The 23745-nt window shown below is 42.9% G+C and overlaps 1 pseudogene; it reads left to right on the top strand.

The window, feature by feature from the left end:
- The first annotated feature begins 12654 nt into the window (after positions 1–12654).
- Positions 12655–18488, top strand: LOC111976851 (protein AAR2 homolog; annotated as a pseudogene).
- The last annotated feature ends 5257 nt before the right edge of the window (positions 18489–23745 follow it).

Below are 23745 nucleotides of genomic sequence, written 5' to 3'. Positions count from 1 at the left end.
AAACTAGAGATAAGAGTTTTTGCATGTGCTGTGTCTCAATCCACCGCATCCGAGTGACAGCCTTTTGCATCTGCAGTGGAAAGTGGCCGAGCTACAGCAGTGTTTGTCAGACCATGAGGCAACCCAAAAATTGGTCTTCTTACGAACTATTATGACCACTCTATTGAAAGGGGAGACACCCATGAACACAGTGGCCTTCTCTGTTTTAGTCTACGACCCCCACAAGTGTCACAGGACTTGTGTGAAGGGAACGCATACAAACCACCTAGTTTGGAGGTMGTTTTGTGGCAACAAAAGTAAGGGGTTAAATGTGTCATATTTCCTAGATATGACACTCTTCAAAACCCTATTCCTTATGATACATTTTTGGCTGTTTTTGCCATTTCTGAATGTGTTATTCAATATTTTATTTACAATTATTTTGATACCCAAAGGGGTCCTGAACTTCAAAATCAAATAGCTTAATGTCCATGGTATGGCCATCTTAAAAACTATTCCATGTGTTAGCTTAGTAACCCCCCCCCCCCCACCTTAAAGCAGGGTATGAGGTAATTGAGGTAGCTATGTACAAATAGACTCTCCCTTGCTCTGCTTTCTTCCTTCAGTAGGTTAAACTCTCCCTTGCTCTGCTTTCATTCTTTCAGTAGGTTAAACTCTCCCTCTCTGCTTTCTTCCTACAGTAGGTTAAACTCTCCTTGCTTCTGCTTTTCATTCCTTCAGTAGGTTAAACTCTCCCTTGCTCTGCTTTCATTCCTTCAGTAGGTTAAACTCTCCCTTGCTCTGCTTTCATTCCTTCAGAAGGTTAAACTCTCCCTTGCTCTGCTTTCATTCCTTCAGTAGGTTAAACTCTCCCTTGCTTTGCTTTCATTCCTTCAGTAGGTTAAACTCTCTAAATAGAAAGTAGCAGCAGCATATGTGAATGTGAGTGTGTGTGTCATCCATATTCATGTGTGTGTGTGGGTAGAGTTAGTACAAAAAAGGGTAATTTAGCAATCTTATGGCTTGGGGGTAGAAGCTGTTCAGGCTCCGGTTGGTTCCAAACTAGGTGCACTGGAACTTTGCGGTAGCAGAGAGAATGGTCTATGGCTTGGTTGGCTGGAGTCTTTGACCATTGATGGGGCCTCCCTCTGACACCGCATCCCTCCAATAGAAACATCCACATAAAGTCTGTAAATAGGGCGTTGGGACACCACGAGCAAGAACAGCTTCAATGCACCTTGGCATAGATTCTACAACTGTCTGGAACTCTATTGGAGGGATGCAACACTATTCTTCCAAGAGAAACTATCCAGGCGAATGCCTGCCTCAGACCACTTGGAGAACATAAAGTCCTCCCAAGTCACTTTATACACACAAGATCTCTGCTAAACATAGAATCACATGGTGGTCCATCTCTCTGGGACCTCCAATAACTTCAGAACAAAGTTGCCATTGTCTTTGCAATTGATACAAACAAGCGACATACCGAGATGACTGCATCAATCTAATTAACATAATACAAACATCCCCATCAAAATTTGCCTGTTGAAGCTAGAGATATGTTTTTTGTATGGACTGTGTCTCAATCTACCGCATTCGCCTATGTCGGTCTTTCGCATCTGCGGTGGAAAGTGGTAGAGCTACAGTAGTAATGTTTGTCAGAGCAGGAGACCAAGACCTCTGTAGCGTCCGAACGGTTTGGGCTACAATGTAATATGACCCCAAACGGAATGGGAGACTCACAAACACCATGATATTCTCCATTTTACTCTATGATCCCACAAGTGTTACAGGACTCATGCGAAGGTAACCCCGTACCGGTTAAAACATTTTATGGAAGTTTTGTGCCAACAAAAATAAGGGGTTAAATATGTGTTTAAGATTTACTGACCTTTCTTATATCTCCTATAAGACAGACACTTCAAACACGTATGATTTCTTTTTTGACTGTCTGTTTTGACATTTCTGAATAGAACCCTCCCAAAGGTCTAGACAGTTTAAAATATAAACAGTAGGCTATAGGCCTATTTCAATCATATTTAAATACATTTCATGTTCAATCAATCAAGTTCTATTGTCTGTCATTTGTCTCAATATATGGTTTGGAGATGACACAGCATAATACAGACAGAAGCATGTCTGTTCTACAAAATATATTCACAAATATTTTATTTTCTCTGTTACGCTGTGTGCACTGAAGTGACATGCATGATTGTTGCTGACACTGATGTTCAGATGAAGGGAATTAAATAGTCTGTAATGTGCATCACTGCAGCTCTCAACTCACACAGCTGTCGCTTCTGGTCATTCAAAGCGTATATTTTATCACTCAGGATGGAACTTTCCAGTGCTAATATTTTTGCCATGTAATGTTGTTAGTATAACAAAAACAAGATAACCTCACAGTAGAATAGTTTACCTATTTACCTATATGGCTTGTGGTTGTGTGTTTCATGCGAAATCAATATTCCTCTCAAGGCACTTTCAAGTTGCTAGAGTCATAGAAGGGAAACATTCTGACCCTGCAGTTAATGCACTACAATTCTTAATGCAATCATGTATTTTGAAAGCAGGGGGATGCCAGTTTTCCATTGCTACCACGTTTATTTCTCTACTCCTTCAATTGTGCATGTGGCATTGTTTACAAATGCATTTTTACATCCAGTGTTTCCAGCATTGTTTAGGCACAGCTGCTCACCAGAACTCTTAAAGGGACAATGTTTTCTTAAAAGGGCAATGACATACTTTGTAATAAAAAAAAGATTCAAATTTATAATAAATAATAATAACAAATCAGGATGTTGTGTCCAATGGTGTAAATGCATATGGACATACCCCATGCTTAAGCCTATGTACATTTTAGTGGTGTGCTGTTTGTTCATCCACCCGCATTTGCTAATAACCTATCTGCAACCACCTGACATCGGACAGTGAGGTCCGCACCAACCCTAATCCTGTTTATATAGAAAATAGGCTGCATTTTTTTTTTTTTACATTTTGGTAGGCTATTTGTTAGTCAACTTGTCTATAAGTAGACACACATAGCTTAACTTCTGTCATTAGATGTTGCCCTAGACTGGGGAGAAAATGCAAAAAAATTAAATTTGGGGGATCAAATGTCCAAATGACATCAATAGAAAGCTGTGAAAACGACCCAACAGGTTTCTGGCAAGATTTCAGCTTGGATGCATATTTTATGTGGTTGAAATACTATCCACTTGTATGATGCTGATAAAGATAGCACCTCTACAGACGGTAGGCCTATCTAACTGCTCATTCTCATAAGATGCTGAATGAAAGGAATTACATTTCTCCACTCCTGTTCCTGAGTCAAAATTTGGCCTACATTTGGTATATCATTTAACAAAAAGAAATACTTAATTCTTCAGTGGTCATTGGTAGCTCAGCTAGTAGAGCATGGTGCTTGCAATGCCAGGGTAGTGGATTTAATTGCCGGGACCACCCATCTGTAAAATGTATGCACGCATGACTAAGTCCTTTTTGTCTGCTAAATGGCATTGAAATAGAGTTTGATGCCTCTGGAATTTATACACTGATTGAGTAGGTGACGTTATGTAGAATGTACTCTTGTTAGAGAGATGGTGAGAGAGACAGTTCCTCAGTTTAGGGCTCTATAATGTTGATTAAAGATTAACAATGTTTGCAATTCTGTGCCATGTCACTCAGCTGTGAATATCCATTTATCCATACAAGATGTGGTCTTACAGTTCTGGTAGTCACCCACATTGATGAATCCATCTGGTTAGAATGTTGTGGCAGACATTTGGGCAGCTATGTAAGAAAGCCTGTCTCTTTAATAACTCAGTGATGTCGTTACATCTATCACAAGCAGGCAGAGTGTTTAGTTCATTACCAAGTGCAGCTCGCCACCTACAAATCTCAGTTTTGGACATTATTTCCTTTCTGACCAATTTAAAGTCTGTTCTAGGTGACAGGTTCTTCTGCATCATCAAGGATGGCTGGGAGCTGCACCAGCTGGGCCACGGGTCGTAGGTAAGTCCGACCCTTGACCAGGATAGCAGCAGTCCTAATACGTCCATCAGGTAAGTATGAGTCATCTTCCCAACAGGCCGTGCAATGAAGCGTCTTAGAGTCATCAGGAAGGCATTGGCATCCAGGCTCTCCTGGAGGTCCAGGTGGGTGCAGTGGCTGGTCATGCATTTGTAGATGATGCCCCATCACATTTCGCCCAATTTTTTTGTTGAATAGTCCAAAATAATCCACTCCGGGAGAGTAGAAGGATGGCTTGTACAGACGCAGAAGAGCAGGAGGTAGTTCTGCCATCTTTGGAACGTCAGGTTTGATGCGCCATCTTTGGGATTGCAAACAGGTGTGCTGAAGCTTCCGGATAGCTTCCCTTCCCTGCAGAATCCAGTATCTACAACCCTGTTCCGCCACAACCCTCTCTGGGCCGGGATGGAGGAGAGTCTAGTTGAAATCTTGAATGAGTCACTTGATCAGCGGATGATGCGGATCCAAGACGATGGGGTGCATAGCATCCATCTCCAGGTGCTCTTCTCTTCGCAATCTACCGCCAACTCTAAGGATTCCTGAATCCTTATCATACTCAGGAGACAAGAGACCCAGACGGCTTTTAGAAGGAATAGACCGGTTTGACATGACGGCCTTGACCTCTTCACGAAATGATTCCATCTGAGCTTGCTACAGGAGGAGGATCTCTGCGGCTATGTAGTCTGCTGCTTCGCTGGTTGAACTGGAGAGTGGATCGGCCTCCACGTGTAGGGATCTAGTTGTTAGGAGCTGAAGACTGGAACTGACAGACACATGTCCGCAGAAGGCTGATTTCTTCAGTTCACTGTCATCAGGCTCCGGGTCAGCAGAAGGCATTGAAGGCCACCTATCTTCTAAGTGCTGGAGGAACTCAGGGCCTTGGTGCATCGATGTGGTTGGGCCAGCTCTTTCAAGGTATTGCCCCAAGTGATGTCATCCGCAGTGTTGTTCACGGTATCTACATGCCTTCAGTTGACTACATCCGTAAGGTTCTAAATCTCTGCAACACAAGTTCCTATGAAGACCTTGTATTTACAAGATTCTGACTTGAGCCAATTAAGGACTGTAGTTGAATCGGACCAGAGGATGACTTGTTCGATGGGCAGGGTGAGTTCTGCTTGGAGGACACTGGCCAGCTGAGCCCCAGTAAGTGCAGCACTCAGCCCCAAGCGTGGAATTGACAGCTGCTTCTTTGGTGCAACGCGAGACCTGGCCAGAATGAAAGAAATGTGCATCTGCTTCTGGTCATCCACAGTGTGCATGTAGGCAACAGAGCCATATGCTCTCTATGACGTATCACAGAATATGTGGAGGTCTCTGGTTGACTTTGGATTGTCAGCATATGGTGGTGTGTAAGTTCTGGTGAGCTCCATCTGGACAAGGTCAGGAATCTCTTGTTCCCAGAAAAGCCATCTGTCCAGCAGGCTCTGAAGCTGAATGGGCTCGTCCCAAACTATCCCTTCTTTCCACAGGTCCTCGGCGAGTACCTTGGCTCGGGTTGTGAAAGGCATGATGTAGCCTAGTGGGTGGTATTGACAGGCAAGCATGCTGTAGATATTCCTCAATGTAGGTTTGGAGAGCTACACAATGTAGTGCTTATATCTCAAGGAGTCTCTGAGGCAGTTTCAACGTTGCCAAAGGGGTTGGTTCCTGGAGGTCCGTGCTACTTTGGGAAAGCCACAGTTCACTGCTTTCTGATCTAGCCTCGGGCAGTAGTTGCTCGATGACAGCCGGTACATTGCTCGCCCAACGCTGTATCTAAAAGCCTATAGTATGGAGCAACTGCCGCAGTACATTAACAAGGTTTCTTGCTTCATCGGCAGAGGGGATGTCACCACTTACAGCTACGGCATGTTGACAGAATCTGAGGAGGACAGGGATGGTCGCAAGGTTGGTCCAGGGAGGAGAAGGTCATTGAGTGACTGTCCTTTATGCTGGAACGAACAGTTAAACACAATCCTATCCTTTCCATTGTGATGCACAATATGGTGGGGTAAAAACCAGGACTCAGTAGATCGTTCAGCTACCTGCTTGTCGAGCATCTCATTCCAAAATCATGGGCATTAATATGGAGTTGGTCCCCCCTCCACTCTACTGGGAAGGCTTTTGACTAGATGTTGGAACATTGCTGCGGGGACTTGCTTCCATTCAGCCACTAGAGCATTAGTGAGGTCGGGCACTGATGTTGGATGATTAGGCCTGACTCACAGTCGGCGTTCTAATTAATCCCAAAGGTGTTTGATGGGGTTGAGGTCAGGGCTCTGTGTAGGCCAGTCAAGATCTTCCACACCGATCTCAACAAACCATTTCTGTATGGACCTCGCTTTGAGCACAGGGGCAGTGTCATGCTGAAACGGGAAAGGGCCTTCCCCAAACTGTTGCCACAAAGTTGGAAACACAGAATCGTCTAGAATGTCATTGTATGCTGTAGTGTTAATATTTCCCTTCACTGGAACTAAGGGACCTAGCCTGAACCTTGAAAAACCGCCCCAGACCATTATTCCTCCTCCACCAAACTTTACAGTTGGCACTGTACATTGGGGCAGATAGCGTCCTCCTGGCATCCACCAAACCCAAATACGTCTGTTGGACTGCCAGATGCTGAAGCATGATTCATCACTCCAGAGAACATGTTTCCACTGCTCCAGAGTCCAATGGTGGCGAGCTTTACACCACTCCAGCTGACGCTTGGCAATGCACATGGTGATCTTAGGCTTGTGTGCGGCTGCTCGGCCATGTAAACTCATTTCATGAAGCTCCCGATGAACAACTCTTGTGCTGACGTTGCTTCCAGAGGTAGTTTGGAACTCGATAGTGAGTGCTGCAACCGAGGACAGACCATTTKTATGTGCTACGTGCTTCAGCACTCGGTGGTCCTATTCTGTGATCTTATGTGGCCTACCACTTCACGGCTGAGCCGTTGGTGCTCMTAGACGTTTCCACTCCACTATACCAGCACTTACAGTTGACCGGGGTGGCTCAAGCAGGGCTGAAATTTGATGTACTGACTTGTTGGAAAGGTGGCATCCTACGACGGCCATTCTACCACCAATGTTTGTCTATGGAGACTCGGCTGTGACCTCGATTTTAACACGGGTGTGGCTGAAATAGCCGAATCCACTAATTCGAAGGGGTGTCGACATACTTGTGTATATATAGTGTCTTCTTTTTCCTCCAAATGAAAATGTGGATTTTAAAAATTTTWATWAAAAAAAAAAATACTCATCATTATCCTCGAGCTTGCAAGGTGAGGGTACTTTTAAAAATATATATTTTTTCTTACTTACAAAATCTATTTCTCTGATTGTGTGTTAGTATAAAATAACATAATTTGTCCGTTTTTTTTAGCATACAATATAGCTCAGTACTTGTATTATTTATTTATTGTATTTTTTGCTAATCTTTATCAAGGGATCAAATCATTTGGGACCCCACTGTATATATAATAATAATAATATAAGCCATTTAGTAGACGCTTTTTTGCATTAATTTGACATTCCTTTGTATATAGACTTACATGTAACAGTTTGAATGCAACAGTTTGAATGCAACGGTTAGTAATGTAACAGTTTGAAAGCAACAGTTTCAGCATTATTCTACTATTACGCACGACAGTTTTCCCGAACTATTTTGAGGTCTCCAAAGTGTACATAGCCTAGCCCACTGATTGGGGCGCATCTAACCTAAACCTGTCCACGTTGCTCCCCTGCACCTATAATCTCTCCAACGAAACCGAAAGAAAACAACAAGTTGATTGATTGATCGTGGAAATTGTCCTCGACTTGATGGGACTGGAGTTTGCTGAAATCCCAAGCCCACCGCTAGCAACCCATGACAGAGAGGGAAACTAGAGACGCCAATAGGATTTCGGCGATGTTGGGTATCCACGGAACTTACGCTTCGAACACACCGGCTGCGTTATTGCGTTTCGAAACACCAGAAGTACATTCATTTCCAATGGAACGCTGCGTTTGCCTTGCAGCATTGCGTTGCAGAGGCAGTTGCAGTGCGTTCTGTGTGATGCATACGTTCGATTTATCGAACGTATGCATCAAATTGTATGCGTAGATTTACTTGACAGAAAGTAGCATAATGTGAATGTTCAAGTTTTGTTGCACACATATGCAGTAAAAAAAATGTGTGATAACATAATAAAAACAGTTTGAGTGGAGAATTTATTTACATTTTTTATTAATTTATTTGCCAAGTATATTATTTATTTGATGACATCCACAAATTAATTGTGAGAGCCTATAATATAATTTCCCTCAAATGCAGTTTTGGAGCAAAATGCAATAATAAATAGTCAAGATAGCAGCTTACGCTGTTGGGCCGGGACCAGCCCCGCCGAAAGCGCAGGTCTGTGTGGTTCGAGAGATGGTTTATTTATTATTTATTTGACTATTTCTTTCACACACACCTCATTGGCTAGGTTAGCTAGCTAGCTAACGCTAACTAGCCACATCTAGCACAAGCTCACTACTAAACTGACCTGGCAATCCTACTATCGTGGACACTTGTCTCCAAGCAGCATTTTTTTGTGTTTATGTCCCTGTAGCTGTCAGCAGTTGTGTCAAAAAGACACGGTTTTGAGGATACTGCGAAAATKATTCTCTCTTCCATGTGTCCAACCRCATGCGACCATTTGCAAAAGGTACCTGCATCAGTATAGTTGCCTAGCTGCGCAAAATGTTATGCAGCAGTGATGCAATGAYGCAGCAGTRATGCAYTACACAGCCGGTRKGTTCGAAGCGTTAGGGAAAATCACTGCACATCCTGGGTCCGCTTGCCAACGCGTTGACTTTACCCACGAAAGCGTTTTTAAACACCCAAATAGGCTACTAACCTTTTGGATACAATGTACACAGCCCGATCACGAATAACTCCCGCAGATCCAGCTGGCTCCCGAGGACACGGATTTGCTTGTCTGAAGATCATCCTATAGAAAATGATAAATGGTAGGTGGCCATTCCCTTCTGACATGTGATGCATACTTGCGTAACGATGGGTGCTGTCCTAGATCAATGGAAAGCACACTTGGAGATGGGGTCCATTCATGTAGATAAAACCAACTTATGTTATAGTGTTTTCTCTCTGTTCTGAACTGTTGCATGTTGAATAGTTTGATCATGATTAAATATAGACATATACGTACCGTTTACGCACTCTGTCGTGCGCCCAAGAATAACCTTTCAATTACGCGCATTGCGCGCAGGACGCATTCCATATTAAATCTACAAATAATTAATGTGAATTAAAACAAGCTGACTGGCAGGTATGTGTTAACTCACACATTACTTGATTTTTCAGCATGTGAACGGGCGTGTGCTCCGTAGCGTCGTGGTGTTTCTGCTGTTGGGTGTCTCCTACAGTAAGCGCAGGTGCAACTACACGGATATACTCAGCACGTACAGAGAACTAATCTTCGTTGAACTTCAGTATTTGGTATGTGGGCCTTCAGATCGTTGAAAGTGTGTTACTGTTGTTCACAAGATCCAAGTGGCTTTATCTCAAATATAACTATTAGTTTTRTCTTTATTAATTTATTCTACCTGTTATATTGACTCTGGAAAATGGCAGATGCAAAATTCACACTTTAGAAAAACGTATTCCATAAGTCTGGCACTAGCTTGTGCCTACACAAATATTATGCAGGGCAAGTCTGTACAGTGGAATACATGTTTTTGACTGCCTTCACTGGTTTGTTATGAATTGAAAAACATGTGTATCCCTGTATTGTCTAACAGACATGTATGTTTTCTTGGAACAGAATCTGACAGGCACTTTTGACACACCCAAAGAGAGGGACCATTGTCCCTCAGGAAAGGTAGTGTGTGTGTGTGTGTGTGTGTGTTTGGTTTTACTATCCTTATGGGGACTAGGAGTCCTCACAAGGATAGTAAAACAATGAAAACTGTCATTGTCATTTCGCAGGTCCCCACAAGGAAAAATTATATTTTAGGCTTAAATTAGTTTTAGATTTGGGGTTAAGGTTAGGGTTAGTTTAAGGGTTAGGGAAAATAGGATGTTGAATGGAAATCAATTGTTTGCTCCCCACAAGGATAGTAAAACAAATGTGTGTGTGTGTTTGTTTGTGTGTCAGTTTCAGCACCATGGACAGGGGATGTAGCTAATATGCACCTCTGTGAAAACAATTACACCTTGCCTTATACTCCAATTACAACTTTGTTTGTTTGTTTGAGTGATTGATTGAATGATTGATTGCTTGAATGTATGAAATAAAAATGTGAATTGCAGATGACAGCACAATCATTATACAAAATGTATTTCCAACGTGTATCTCTTATTTGACAGTATGCCTAATAATTCACTGTTTTCCCATGCTTCATTATGGCAGCTGCAGCACGTGTTGCGCTCCATCCATGGTATGACGGAGCAGTTCCTGTGCCAGGGCTGGGACCAGGAACACGGGCGGGGCAGCAGGCAGCAGAGGGGCATGAAGAAGCCAGTGGAGATGATGGCAGTGCTGATCAGACAGAACTGCAGGCAAACTGACCTGGTGAGGCTGCTTTAAAGACAGGGCTAGGTTTCACTATGGTTCTGGCGAATGCTTTTTGTCACTTACGATTCATTTTTTAATAATGATAGTAAATGTGTATAAATKATGTATATCAGTCAATGACGATGTAATGAGATGAGACGGATCCTCAATGTTTTGCCTTTGCTTTCTTTAAGGCGAGGAGACAGAAGAGAACAGCGCCGTGTGTGACTACCCAGAGGACGAAGGGAAAGAACAGGAAGAGGATGAGACTCATCAGGGCACTGATAAACTGTTGGCAGAAGCTGCAGAGTTTGTACACACCCACAAAATAATTTGGGAAAAAAACATTTTTATTTTTATCAAAATTGTTTCAAAAAAGCATTTATGGATTCTGTTTGGTTCTTATTTTGTAGAGTAGAATGACAGTTTGTATGTCAGGCATAGGCCTCTGTTTATGACCTTTTACTTCCTATCTGTACAGTCCCACATGTATAAGCTATAGGTCACCATAGATCAGGGATGGGCCACTTTGATGTGGGCGGGGGCCACAAAAAAAACCGAACTGACCATGCTTACTATAAGTTTACATAACTAGCCGCTAGACTAACTTGCCAATCTAAAAATGTTTAACTGACTTGGGCTAATTAAGTGACTGCTGATGCACAAAACACATATTGAAATTGCACTTTGTGTAATCTATTATTCTAACTCTCAACAGTAAGTTGAGACCCGACTGAGTTCCCCCCATTAATTATGGTTGTTAGAGTATGGTTTTACAATGCAGGGAAGATATTTACCTGTAATACCTTGGTGCACACACATTTTATAACTCTTAGCTATCTCACAATCCAGATATGAAATGTCTTCAAGATGCCCACTGATAAAGGTTTCTTTAACTGCACCATTGGTTGTTTATTCCTGTAATCATCGAAAAATGGGCTATTACTAGATACCTATTGTTTAGTTCTCTTGTTATAAGAAATTGTTATCAAAATGGACAAAAAACAAGAAACTTCCCAAGTTGCATAACTTCCAGAACGTTTCTCATTTTAGGGTTTTGTTTCTGTGGGGAAAGATATTCCACATGCACAGTCATGTTTACATGAACTCTGTAGCACTGTTAGTGCTATCCTGGATCCTTGGGACGTCCATTCCATAAACTTAACCCTAACCATTTTAAATGTCTACTTCAATATGGTCATACCAAGGATCATTTAGCTATTTGATTTACAATTTTAGAACCCCTTAAGGTATCAAAACATTTTTGTTTGATGAAACATTGAATTTGGCCTTACTGCTATTAGCCCATAGAAACACATTGACTAATAGCTTCATACAGATTAACAGTAAGAAAATACATTCTAAAGGAATTTTATTCTGAAGTGTCTGTCCTATATCTGAGACATATAGGAATGATCAGGACACGAATATATATATATATATATATATATATATATATTTACATGTATTTAACCTCTTGGTTTAGGCACTAAACGATCTCCATATATTTCCATTCATTCTGTTCACTGGTACCCAAACAAAAAACTGATATCGCTAGTTTAACGGGCCACAGATTTTGATGGGGATTTTACTATTACGCTAAATCGACTCTAGGGCGTTTTGAGCACTGGATACAAATCAGTATTTTACTTCCATCCGTCAGTTCACATACATGAAAGCCGGTCACTAGGGGGCAATAGTGACCGTTTTTACCTTCAATTAGGTTTTGATTTTGCTAGAGCTGTGTGGACAGGGATGGCAGGTGTGCATAGGTATCTGCGTCTTAGTTCAAAGGTTGCAAGTACGAATCCAGCAATAGAAGGTTACTTTTGAGAGTTTTGTTTTAAGCCTATCACAAACCTTTACCCTTATGTGGATCATTCGGAGTTAATGCCTAACATAATCATCTGCCTTTGATTCCAAAGGTTGTAAATTCGAATCCAGCAATATAAAGTTGTTTTGGATATTTTAGTTTTAAGCCTATCCCAAACCTTAACCCTTACCTTAACCATTCAGAGTTAATGTCTAAACTTAACCCTAACCTGAAAATTTCAGAGATAATGGCTAAACCTAACCTTGAACATTTAGAAATTTGATATTTGCAACAACTTCTAAATTTGACGTTTGAGAAACATGGATGAATGATAAATCCTGAGGTGGCATGGGGGTTGTTTGAGGAGGGGGCAACCCTGGTTGTTATGGAGCGTTCCCGAGGGCACAGAGCTCGGTATCAACTACAAGAGCTGGCAGGTCGGGTCTTGTTTCCAGGGGGTGAAGATGATCCCACCAGGCTTCCACTTCCTCCACTACTGTTCCTCCAATGCACCAGACCGTGGGGGTGAAACAGGCCCTAAAACAGGCCTCCACTTCCTCCACTACTGTTCCTCCAATGCACCAGACCGTGGGGGTGAAACAGGCCCTAAAACAGGCCTCCACTTCCTCCACTACTGTTCCTCCAATGCACCAGACCGTGGGGGTGAAACAGGCCTCTGAAGCAGCGAGATCTGTCTGGCCAACTGGGAAGCCAAAGAGGAGGATCTGGACATCTCTGCCTCCCAGAATGAAGAGGTGGGCCGGGTCTGGGTGGGCCTACAAGACCTGGACCCTTTCCTGGGCCCCTACCCGTACGAGCTGATGTAGAAATGTGTCTCCCTAACTGCCTGCGTTAACCAAGAGCTGGCCACAAGGTTGCAGCTTCTCCTGGGTTGTATGTGTGCCGTCAACAACCTAATCTCATAACTTTAGCTCAAACACCAAGAACCGCGAGGAACAGAACCTGCCTAGGAACAATAAAGTGTCAGACCATGAAGGAGGGGCTGGACAGGATGAAGCTGAGAGATGGGACTGAGCTGAGGTTCTCCCTCATCCCCAGGCAGACCTCCCCTCCTGGAGCCACCCCAGCCCAGATCACCCAGTGTAGCCCAGACCTGAGCTGCAGTGGCAAGAATAAGTATGTGAACCCTTTGGAATTACCTGGATTTCTGCATACATTGGTCATCAAATTTGTTCTGATCTTCATCTAAGTCACAATAATAGGCAAACATAGTGTGCTTAAACTAATAACACACAAATTATTGTATTTTTCTTGTTTATATTGAATACATCATTTAAACATTCACAGTGTAAGTTGGAAAAAGTATGTGAACCCCTAGGCTAATGACTTCTCCAAAAGCTACAGTGCCTTGCAAAAGTATTCATCCCTGTCAGAGTGTGAGCAACTGGTTGAAGGAAGTCAGGTGCAGGAGAGCAGAGATGAGTGAACAGGCACTTTATTCAGGCAGAGGAAAACAGCCGGACGCAAACTGCGTCACAACACTCCGGCCCAAGGGAAAAAGCGATAGCGCACAAATACACAAATAGGTACAAATAACAAAACCACGGGTTACAATACCCGGCACAAAACCAGCCTGAAGCGTCACACACGTAACGAATGAACAATACCACACACAGACATGTGGGGAACAGAGGATAATATACACGTAGAGTAATGCAGGAATGTAAACCAGGTGTGCGGGAAAAAAAGACAAAACAAATGCAAAAAGAAAGGTGGAGCGGCGATGGCTAGAACACCGGTGACGTCAACCGCCGAACGCCGCCCGAACAAGGAGAGGGACCGACTTCAGCGGGAGTCGTTACAATCCCCTTTGGCATTTTTCCTATTCTGTTGCATTAGAACTTGTAATTTAAATGGATTTTTATTTGGATTTCATGTAATGGACATACACAAAATAGTCCAAATTGGTGAAGTGAAATGAAAAAAATAACTTGTTTAAAAAAAAAACGGAAAAGTGGTGCGTGCATATGTATTCACACCCTTTGCTATGAAGCCCCTAAATAAGATCTGGTGCAACCAAATACCTTCAGAAGTCACATAATTAGTTAAATAAAGTCCACCTGTGTGCAATCTAATTGTCACATGATCTCAGTATATATAAACCTGTTCTGAAAGGCCCCAGAGTCTGCAACACCACTAACAAGGGGCACCCCCAAGCAAGCGGAACCATGAAGACCAAGGAGCTCTCCAAACAGGTCAGGGACAAAGTTGTGGAAAAGTACAGATCAGGGTTGGGTTATAAAAAAATATGCAAAACTTTGAACATCCCAYGGAGCACCATTAAATCCATTATTTAAAAATGGAAAGAATATGGCACCACAACAAACCTGTCAAGAGAGGGTCGTCCACCAAAACTCACAGACCAGGTAAGGAGGGCATTCATCAGAGAGGCAACAAAGAGACTTAAGATAACCCTGAAGGAGCTGCAATACACCATAGCTGTCACATATACTCCCTCTCCAGCCTCTAGGTCATCAGGCTGCTGATTATCCCGCACACCTGTCACCATCGTCTCGTGCACCAGGGCCTCATGACATTCACCTGGACTCCATCACCTCCTTGATTATTTTCCCTATATCTGTCACTCCCCTTGGTTCTTTCCTCGGGTGTTATTGACTCTGTTTCATGTCGGTGCATTGTTTGTGTTTCGTGTTTATTGTTTTGTTTATTTATTAAAGCACTCACTCCCTGTACTTGCTTCCCAACTCTCAGCGCACTCGTTATAACAGCGGAGATTGGAGTATCTGTCCATAGGACCACTTTAAGCCGTACACTCCACAGAGCTGGGCTTTACGGAAGAGTGGCCMAAAAAATGCCATTGCTTAAAGAAAACAAATAAGCAAACACGTTTGGTGTTTGCCAAAAGGCATGTGGGAGACTCCCCAAACATATGGAAGAAGGTACTCTGGTCAGATGAGTCTAAAATTGAGCTTTTTGGCCATCAAGGAAAACGCTATGTCTGGCACAAACCCAACACCTCTTATCACCACGAGAACACCAATATGGTGGTGGCAGCATCATGCTGTGGGGAAGTTTTCATCGGCAGGGACTGGGAAACTGGTCAGAATTGAAGGAATGATGGATGGCGCTAAATACAGGGAAATTCTTGAGGGAAACCTGTTTCATTCTTCCAGAGATTTGAGACTGGGACGGAGGTTCACCTTCCAACAGGACAATACTGCTAAGCATACTGCTAAAGCAACACTGGAGTGGTTTAAAGGGAAACATTTAAATGTCTTGGAATGGCCTAGTCAAAGCCCAGACCTCAATCCAATTGAGAATCTGTGGTATTAATTAAAGATTGCTGTACACCAGAGGAACCCMTCCAACTTGAAGGAGCTGGAGCAGTTTTGCCTTGAAGAATGGGCAAAACTCCCAGTGGCTAGATGTGCCAAGCTTATAGAGACATACCCCAAGTGACTTGCASCTGTAATTGCTACAAAAGGTGACTCTACAATCTATTGACTGTTTTGGGGGGAGGGGGGTGAATAGTTATGCATGCTCAAGTTTTCAGTTTTTTTTGTATTATTTCTTGTTTGTTTCACAATAAAACATATTTTCCATCTTCAATGTGGTAGGCAAAATCAATTTTAATTCCAGGTTGTAAGGCAACAAAATAGGAAAAATGCCAAGGGGGGTGAATACTTTCGCAAGCCACTGTAATTGGAGTCAGTAGTCAGCTAACCTGGAGTCCAATCAATGAGACGAGATTGGAGATGTTGGTTAGAGCTGCCCTACCCTATTAAAAAAATTTAATAATTTGAGTTTGCTATTCACAAGAAGCATTGCCTGATGTGAACCATGCCTTGAACAAAAKAGATCTCAGAAGACCTAAGATTAAGAATTGTTGACTTGCATGAATCTGGAAAGGGTTACAAAAGTATCTCTAAAAGCATTGATGTTCATCAGTCCACGATAAGACAAATTGTCTATAAATGGAGAAAGTTCAGCACTGTTGCTACTCTCCCTAGGAGTGGCCATCCTGCAAAGMTGACTGCAAAAGCACAGTGTAGAATGCTTAATGAGGTTAAGAAGAATGCTGGAGTGTCAGCTAAAGACTTACAGAAATCTCTGGAACATGCTRACATCTCTGTTGACGTGTCTACGATACGTAAAACACTAAWCAAGAATGGTGTTCATGGGAGATGCCACTGCTGTCCAAAACAAACCATTGCTACAYGTCTGACGTTTGCAAATGTGCACCTGGATGTTCCACAGCGCTACTGGCAAAATATTCAGTGGACAGATAAAACTACAGTTGAGTTGTTTGGAAGGAACACACACTATGTGTGGAGAAAAAAAGGCAAAGCACACCAACATCAAAACCTCCTCCCAACTGTAAAGTATGGTGGAGGGAGCATCATGGTTTGAGGCTGCTTTGCTGCCTCAGGGCCTGGACAGCTCGCTATCATTGACGGAAAAATGAATTCCCAAATTTATCAACAATAAAAAAGTAAAAGAAAAATACCTTTATTTAAGCAGGAGAATGTTAGGCTATCTGTCCAACAATTGAAGCTCAACAGAAGTTTGGTGATGCAACAGGACAACGACCCCAAACACAGAAGTAAATCAACAACAGAATGGCTTCAACAGAAGAAAATATGTCTTCTGGAGTAGCCCAGTCAGAGTGCTGACCTCAACCCGATTGAGATGCTGTGGCATGACCTCAAGAGAGCAGTTCACACCAGACATCCCAAGAATATTGCTGAACTGAAACAGTTTTGTAAAGAGGAATATTCCAAAATTCCTCCTGACCGCTGTGCAGATCTGATCCGCAACAAAACAAATCCGCAGAAAACGTTTGGTTGAGGTTATTGCTCCAAAGGAGGGTCAACCAGTTATTAARTCTAAGGGTTCACATACTTTTCCCACCCTGCACTGTGAATGTTTACACGGTGTGTTCAATAAAGACATKAAAAATTATAATTGTTTGTGTGATATTAGTTTAAGCAGACTGTGTTTGTCTATTGTTGTGACCTAGATGAAGTTCAGATCAAATTGTATTACCAATTTATGCAGAAATCTTATATWTATTTCCAAAGGGTTCACATACTATTTCTTGCCACTGTATGYCCTGGACATTCTGCTGGAGAAACACCACCAGCAGCAACCACTCAATGAGCTAGGTGAAGCGGAAGTAAGATCTATGTGATATATTTGACTGATTTATGTGAATTTATGGAGAAGATAAAGTGAATAGGAACTTAGACTAGACGTTATAGATAGCGAAACATCAAAGGAGATTGGGGCTTAGACATTTGAATTGACATGATTGCAACCATGCTGTAGTCATAAGTCTTTCTGCCTCAGGTGCCTATCCTCAACCACTATAAACCACATTTAATAGGAAAACTGACAACTACAGCYTTTGCTCTAAGAGCTGTAAAATAAYCTGGATATGTCACATTACTGTTTTGTGTTCGTTCATCGGCAGTTGAAAATTAACTGTCTTTCTGATTGCCTCTCTCTGTTTCTCTCCTATGCCTTTCCCTCTCCCTCCCTCTCCCCAGGTGAGTCGCAGTTTGCATTTGTGTGTTTTCTCATTGGGACAGTGTACGTACGAGGGCTTTGAGCACAGGAAGCGTCTGCTGGCCSTGCTGTGTCGTAGTGATAGCCCGGATCTATACCTGGGCCTCATCGCTGTGCTCTACCAGCAGCTGGGAGAGATACCTACAGACTTCTCTGTGGACATTGTGTCTCAGGACAACTACCTCACCACGCTACAGGTGAGCTGGCATCAATGAAACCCCATCATTACTGATGTCTGTATTATAGAATATCTCCCCCAGTTCTAGAAGACAAAACAGACCGCACCGAAAATTGGTTAAAAGCAGCAGGTGGCCATCCTATCGCATCTGACCACAGAACACAGTCCATAATTTTCTATTAATTTCCTGATAATTCTACATGTTGAATCTGCTGCACACGGCCAGCGTTTGTTACGGTGTGACTCGTGTCTAACTTGCTCTCCATTTCCCTTCTCTCCATCAGGACTTCTTCCAGTTTGCCAGTGGGCCTGGGGTGGACGGCACCCTGCGGAAGAGGGCAGAGAWGTTCAAGGCCCACCTGACCACTGAGGTAGATCCTGACGATTGTGACCCTGTCGTAGTGTTACTGCCTGAGAGGATCACACTGGACTGAGCATGCTCTGAAGAACATCCAGGGTCATAGGTACGTGGGGGTCAGGAAATAGGACTGCAACCTTGTCTTAAAGAAGAGACATAATTTTTTTTTTAAATTTGTATTATTTTTTATTTATTATACTTTTAGCCTTTTTTCACCCCAATTGGTAGTTATAGTCTTGTCCCATCCCTGCAACTCGCATACGGACTCGGGAGAGGCGAAGGTCAAGAGCCATGCATCCTCCGAAACTCGACCCTGCCAAGCCGCACTGCTTCTTGACACACTGCTCGCTTAACCCAAAAGCCAGCCACACCAATGTGTGGGAAGAAACACCATACCACTGGCGACCGAGGTCAGCTTGCATGCGCCTGGCCCGCCACAAGGAGTCACTAGAGTGCGATGGGACAACGACATCCCGGCTGGCCAAACCCTCCCCTAATCCGGATGTCGCTGGGCAAATTGTGCGTCATCTCCCGGTCACGGCCAGCTGTGACACAGCGTAGGATCAAACCCAGGTCTGTAGTGACGCCTCTGTTTTCTTTGTCTCTCATTTCCTTCAAGTGTGTTGCCTTGAGTTTGACCATTCTTAGGAAAACACCTGACCTCCAAGGCTCTTGATGCTGGGGTGTCATTCTAGTTCTGGGCATGCTTCCCCCTCCCTGGCTCTGTCTTTAACTTCTCTGCCAGTCTACTCATAAACAGGCACATGTCCATCTAAAATGAACGGTCCAATTGGAATCAGGAATGAGGTCAATATGGCACTTTCTACGGGGATCATTCTAAGGTTCTAGAGGAGAATGGGGAARTGTGGAAAACCTCAATGATACCCTCTAGTGGTCCTTCTGTGTTCATGTTAGCACCTATCATCAATAATTAGTTATTTTTTGGAATTGCCTATCTTACAGTATATCAGAAAAAGCCCAAATAAGCTACCGTGCTTTATTTAACACCATATCTGAAACTGTCATGTATTTTTTACAAGGTGTTTATAAGAAATGCTAGTGGGAAATGACCCTAGAACAGTTAATTCTGAACATTATGAACTCTCTGCCTTGATCTAACCGTGGCCACTGAAGACTTGTTGTTCAAATCACAAACCAAATCAAATGTTATTSGTCGCATACACATATTTAGCAGATTTTATTGAGGGTGTAGAGAAATGCTTGTGCTCCTAGCTCCAACACTGCAGTAGTATCTAACAGTACACAAGAATCTAAAAGTAAAAGAATGGAATTCAAAATTATAGATGTGTTTATGTGTGATGAGATGTATATGTGGATGTATATGTATATATGTATTATGGACAGTATGTGGATTGAATATGTAGTATATCTGAATACGTAGGATAGAATAGTGTATGTACAACAATAGTTTAATAGGTTGGGCTAGACTAGTGTCACGATCGTGGAAATAACATTCGGAACAAGGCGCAGCATGATATGGGTTCCACATCCTTTTATTTGTGAAACGCACAAAACAAGAAAAAAGCAATACAATACGTGAAGCTATGGAGTGTCACAGGCAACTACACATAAACAAGATCCCAAACACAGTGGGGAAATGACTACCTAAATATGATCTCCAATCAGAAGACAACGATAAACAGCTGCCTCTGATTGGGAACCATACCCAGGCAACATAGAAATAAAACAACCTAGATTACCCACCCTAGTACACCGCCGACCTAACCAAAAAGAGGAATAAAAAGGCTCTCTATGGTCAGGGCGTGACAACTAGAATACAGTATATACAGTTAAAGTCAGAAGTTTACATACACTTAAGTTGGAGTCATTAAAACTCGTTTTTCAACCACTCCACAAAATTCTTGTGAAAACTATAGTTTTGTGCAAGTCTGTTAGGACATCTACTTTGTGCATGCACAAGTCATTTTCCCAACAATTGTTTACAGAAGATTATTTCACTTACAATTCTTCTGTATCACAATTCCATTGGGTCAGAAGTTTACATACACTAAGTGACTGCTTTCAAACACATGGGAAATTCAGTAAATTATGTCATGGCTTGAGAAGCTTCTGACAGGCTAATTGACATCATTTGAGTCAATTGGAGTTGTACCTGTGATGTATTTCAAGGCACCATTAAACTCAGTGCCTCTTTTTGCTTGACATCATGGAGAAATCAGCCAAGACCTCAGAATTTTATTTTATACCTCACAAGTCTGGTTTATCGTTGGAAGCAATCCAAGCGCCTGAAGGTACCACGTTCATCTGTACAAACAATAGTACGCAAGTATAAACACCATGGGACCACGCAGCCATCATAGCCGTCAGGAAGGAGACGCGTTCTGTCTCGCTAGAGAATGAATGCACTTTGGTGCGAAAGTGCAAATCAATCCAGAACAACAGCAAAGGACCTTGTGAGATGCTGGAGGAAACAGGTACAAAAGTATTCTTATCCACAGTTAAACGAGTCTATATAGACATAACCTGAAGGCCGCTCAGCAAGGAAGAAGCCACTGCTCCAAAACCAATCATAAAAACGCCAGACTACCGGTTTGCAACTGCACATGGGGACAAAGATTGTACTTTTGGAGAAATGTCCTCTGGTCTGATGAAACAAAAAATAGAACTATTTGGCCATAATGACATCGTTATGTTTGGAGCAAAACAGGGAGCTTGTAAGCCCAGGAACACCAATCCCAACCGTGAAGCACGGGGGTGGCAGCATATGTTGTGGGGGTACTTTGCTGGCAGGACGGGACTGGTTCACTTCACAAATAGATTATATCATGAGGATATATTGTGGTTATATTGAAGCAACATCTCAAGACATCAGTCAGGAAGTTAAAGGCTTGGTCGCAAATGGGTCTTCCAAATGGACTATGACCCAAAAGCATCTTCCAAAGTTGTGGCAAAATGGCTTAAGGACAACAAAGTCAAGGTATTGGAGTGACCATCACAAAGCCTGACCTCATATGCCTATAGAAAATCTGTGGCAGAACTGAAAAAATGTGCAAGCAAGGAGGCTACAAACCTGACTCAGTTACACCAGCTCTGTCAGAGCAATGGGCCAAAATTCACCCAAGCTTATTGTGGGAAGCTTGTGGAGGCTACCCGAACATTTGACACAAAGTTAAACCTTAGATTGCTACCGAAATACTAATTGAGTGTAAACTTCTGACCCACTGGGAATGTTTAGTATGAAAAGAAATAAAAGGCTGAAATAAAAATTCTCATCTACTATTATTCTGACATTTCACGTTCTTAACATGAGTGGTGATCTAACTGACGCTTAAGACAGGGAATTTTACTAGGACTTAAATGTTAGGGAATTGGGGAAAACTGAATTTAAATGTATTTGGCTAAGTGTGTGTAAACTTCCGACTTTCAACTGTTGCAATATGAAATTAAATCAAATTGTTTTTGGTCTCATGTGCCGGAAAACAACAGTGTCAAGTTAGACCTTACAGTGAAACTACTATACTTACGAGGCCCTTCACCAACACTGCAGTTAAAAAAAAAATCCAGCATAAGAATAGAAATAAAGTACCAAGTAATTAAACAGAAGCAGTAAAGTATCAATAGCGAGACTATAACAGGGGGGATACGTGAACACGTCAATGTGGCTGGGGCACCGGTTAGTTGAGGTATATGTACATGTAGGTAGAGTATTAAAGTGACTATGGCATAGAAATAACAGAGAGTAGCAGGCGGTGTATAAGAGGGCGGGGGGGGGGGGCAATTCAAATAGTCTGGGTAGCCATTTGATTAGGTGTTCAGGAGTCTTATGGCTTGGGGGTAGAAGCTGTTTAGAAGTCTCTTGGCCTAGACTTGGCTCTCCGGTAGCCGTTTGCCGTGCGGTAGCAGACGGGAACAGTCTATTACTAGGGTGGCTGGAGTCTTTTGACAATTCTTTGGGCCTTCCTCTGACACCGCCTGGTGTAAAGGTCCTGGAAGGCAGGAAGCTTGGCCGCCAGTGATGTTACTGGGCCATTCGCACTCCCCTCTGTAGTGACCTTGCGTTGGAGGCCGAGCAGTTGCCATACCAGGCAGTGATGCAACCAGTTCAGGATGCTTCTCAATGGTGCAGCCTGTAGACCCATTTGAGGATCTGAGGACCCATGCGAAATCTTTTCAGTCTCCTGACGGGGAATAGGTTTGGTCGTAACCTCTTTACGACTGTCTTGGTGTGCTTGGACCATGTTAGTTTGCTGGTGATGTGGACACAAGGAACTTGAAGCTCTCAACCTGCTTCCACTGGCAGCCCCGTCAAGGAGAATGGGGGCGTGCTCGGTCCTCTTTTTCCTGTAGTCCACAATCATCTCCTTTGTCTTGATCACAGTTGAGGGAGAGGTTGTTTGTCCTGGCACCACGCGCGCCAGTTCTCTGACCTCCTCCCTATAGGCTGTCTTGTTGTTGTTGGTGATCAGGCTTACACTGTTGTGTCATCGGCAACTTAAATGAATGGTGTTTGGAGTCGTACCTGACCATGCAGTCATGAGTGAACAGGGAGTACAGGAGGGGACTGAGCACACACCCCTGAGGGGCCCCTGTGTGAGGATCAGCGTGGCGGATGTGTTGTTACCTACCCTTACCACCTGGGGGTGGCCCGTTAGGAAGTCCAGGAGCTTTGAGGGCACTATGGTGTTGAACGCTGAGCTGTAGTCAATGAATAGCATTCTCACATAGGTGTTCCTTTTGTCCAGGTGGGGAAGGGCAGTGTGGAGTGCAATAGAGATTGCATCATATGTGGATCTGTTGGGGCGGTCTGAGCCATGACCAGCCTTTCGAAGCACTTCATGGGTAAAACAGTATGTAAACATTATTAAAGTGACCAGTTTTCCATTATTAAAGTGACCAGTGTTCCATGCCTATGTACATAGGGCAGCAGCCGTTAAGGTCCAGGCTTGAGTAACTGGATGGTAGCCAGCTAGTGACAGTGACTAAGTTCAGGGCAGGGTACTGAGCGGAAGCCGGCTAGTGATGGCTATTTAACAGTCTGGTGGCCTTGAGATTTCACAACCATCCGTAATGTGTGTCTAATAWAGCATGCAGTATCATTACTATTGACTGTAACCTTGGGTAATTGGTCATTCTCTTTGATTACACAACTTTAAATCTGTGTGTGCTTTTTGGTTACTCTGTTCTATAAATGTTACTTACAGATTACGTCCACTAGATGGTGGCGTTGATCTTCACTGTAGATCTGTTACTTTGGCTAGAGATCAATCTGGAGGAAAACATGTTTGGTCTCTGATAGTATCAATGGATTAATAAAACCATTGCATATTCTAGAATGAGGATGTCAGTTATAC

The sequence above is a fragment of the Salvelinus sp. IW2-2015 genome, linkage group LG17 (assembly GCF_002910315.2).
Source record: "Salvelinus sp. IW2-2015 linkage group LG17, ASM291031v2, whole genome shotgun sequence".
Taxonomy (NCBI): Eukaryota; Metazoa; Chordata; class Actinopteri; order Salmoniformes; family Salmonidae; genus Salvelinus; species Salvelinus sp. IW2-2015.
This window is presented reverse-complemented; position numbering and strand designations above follow the sequence as displayed.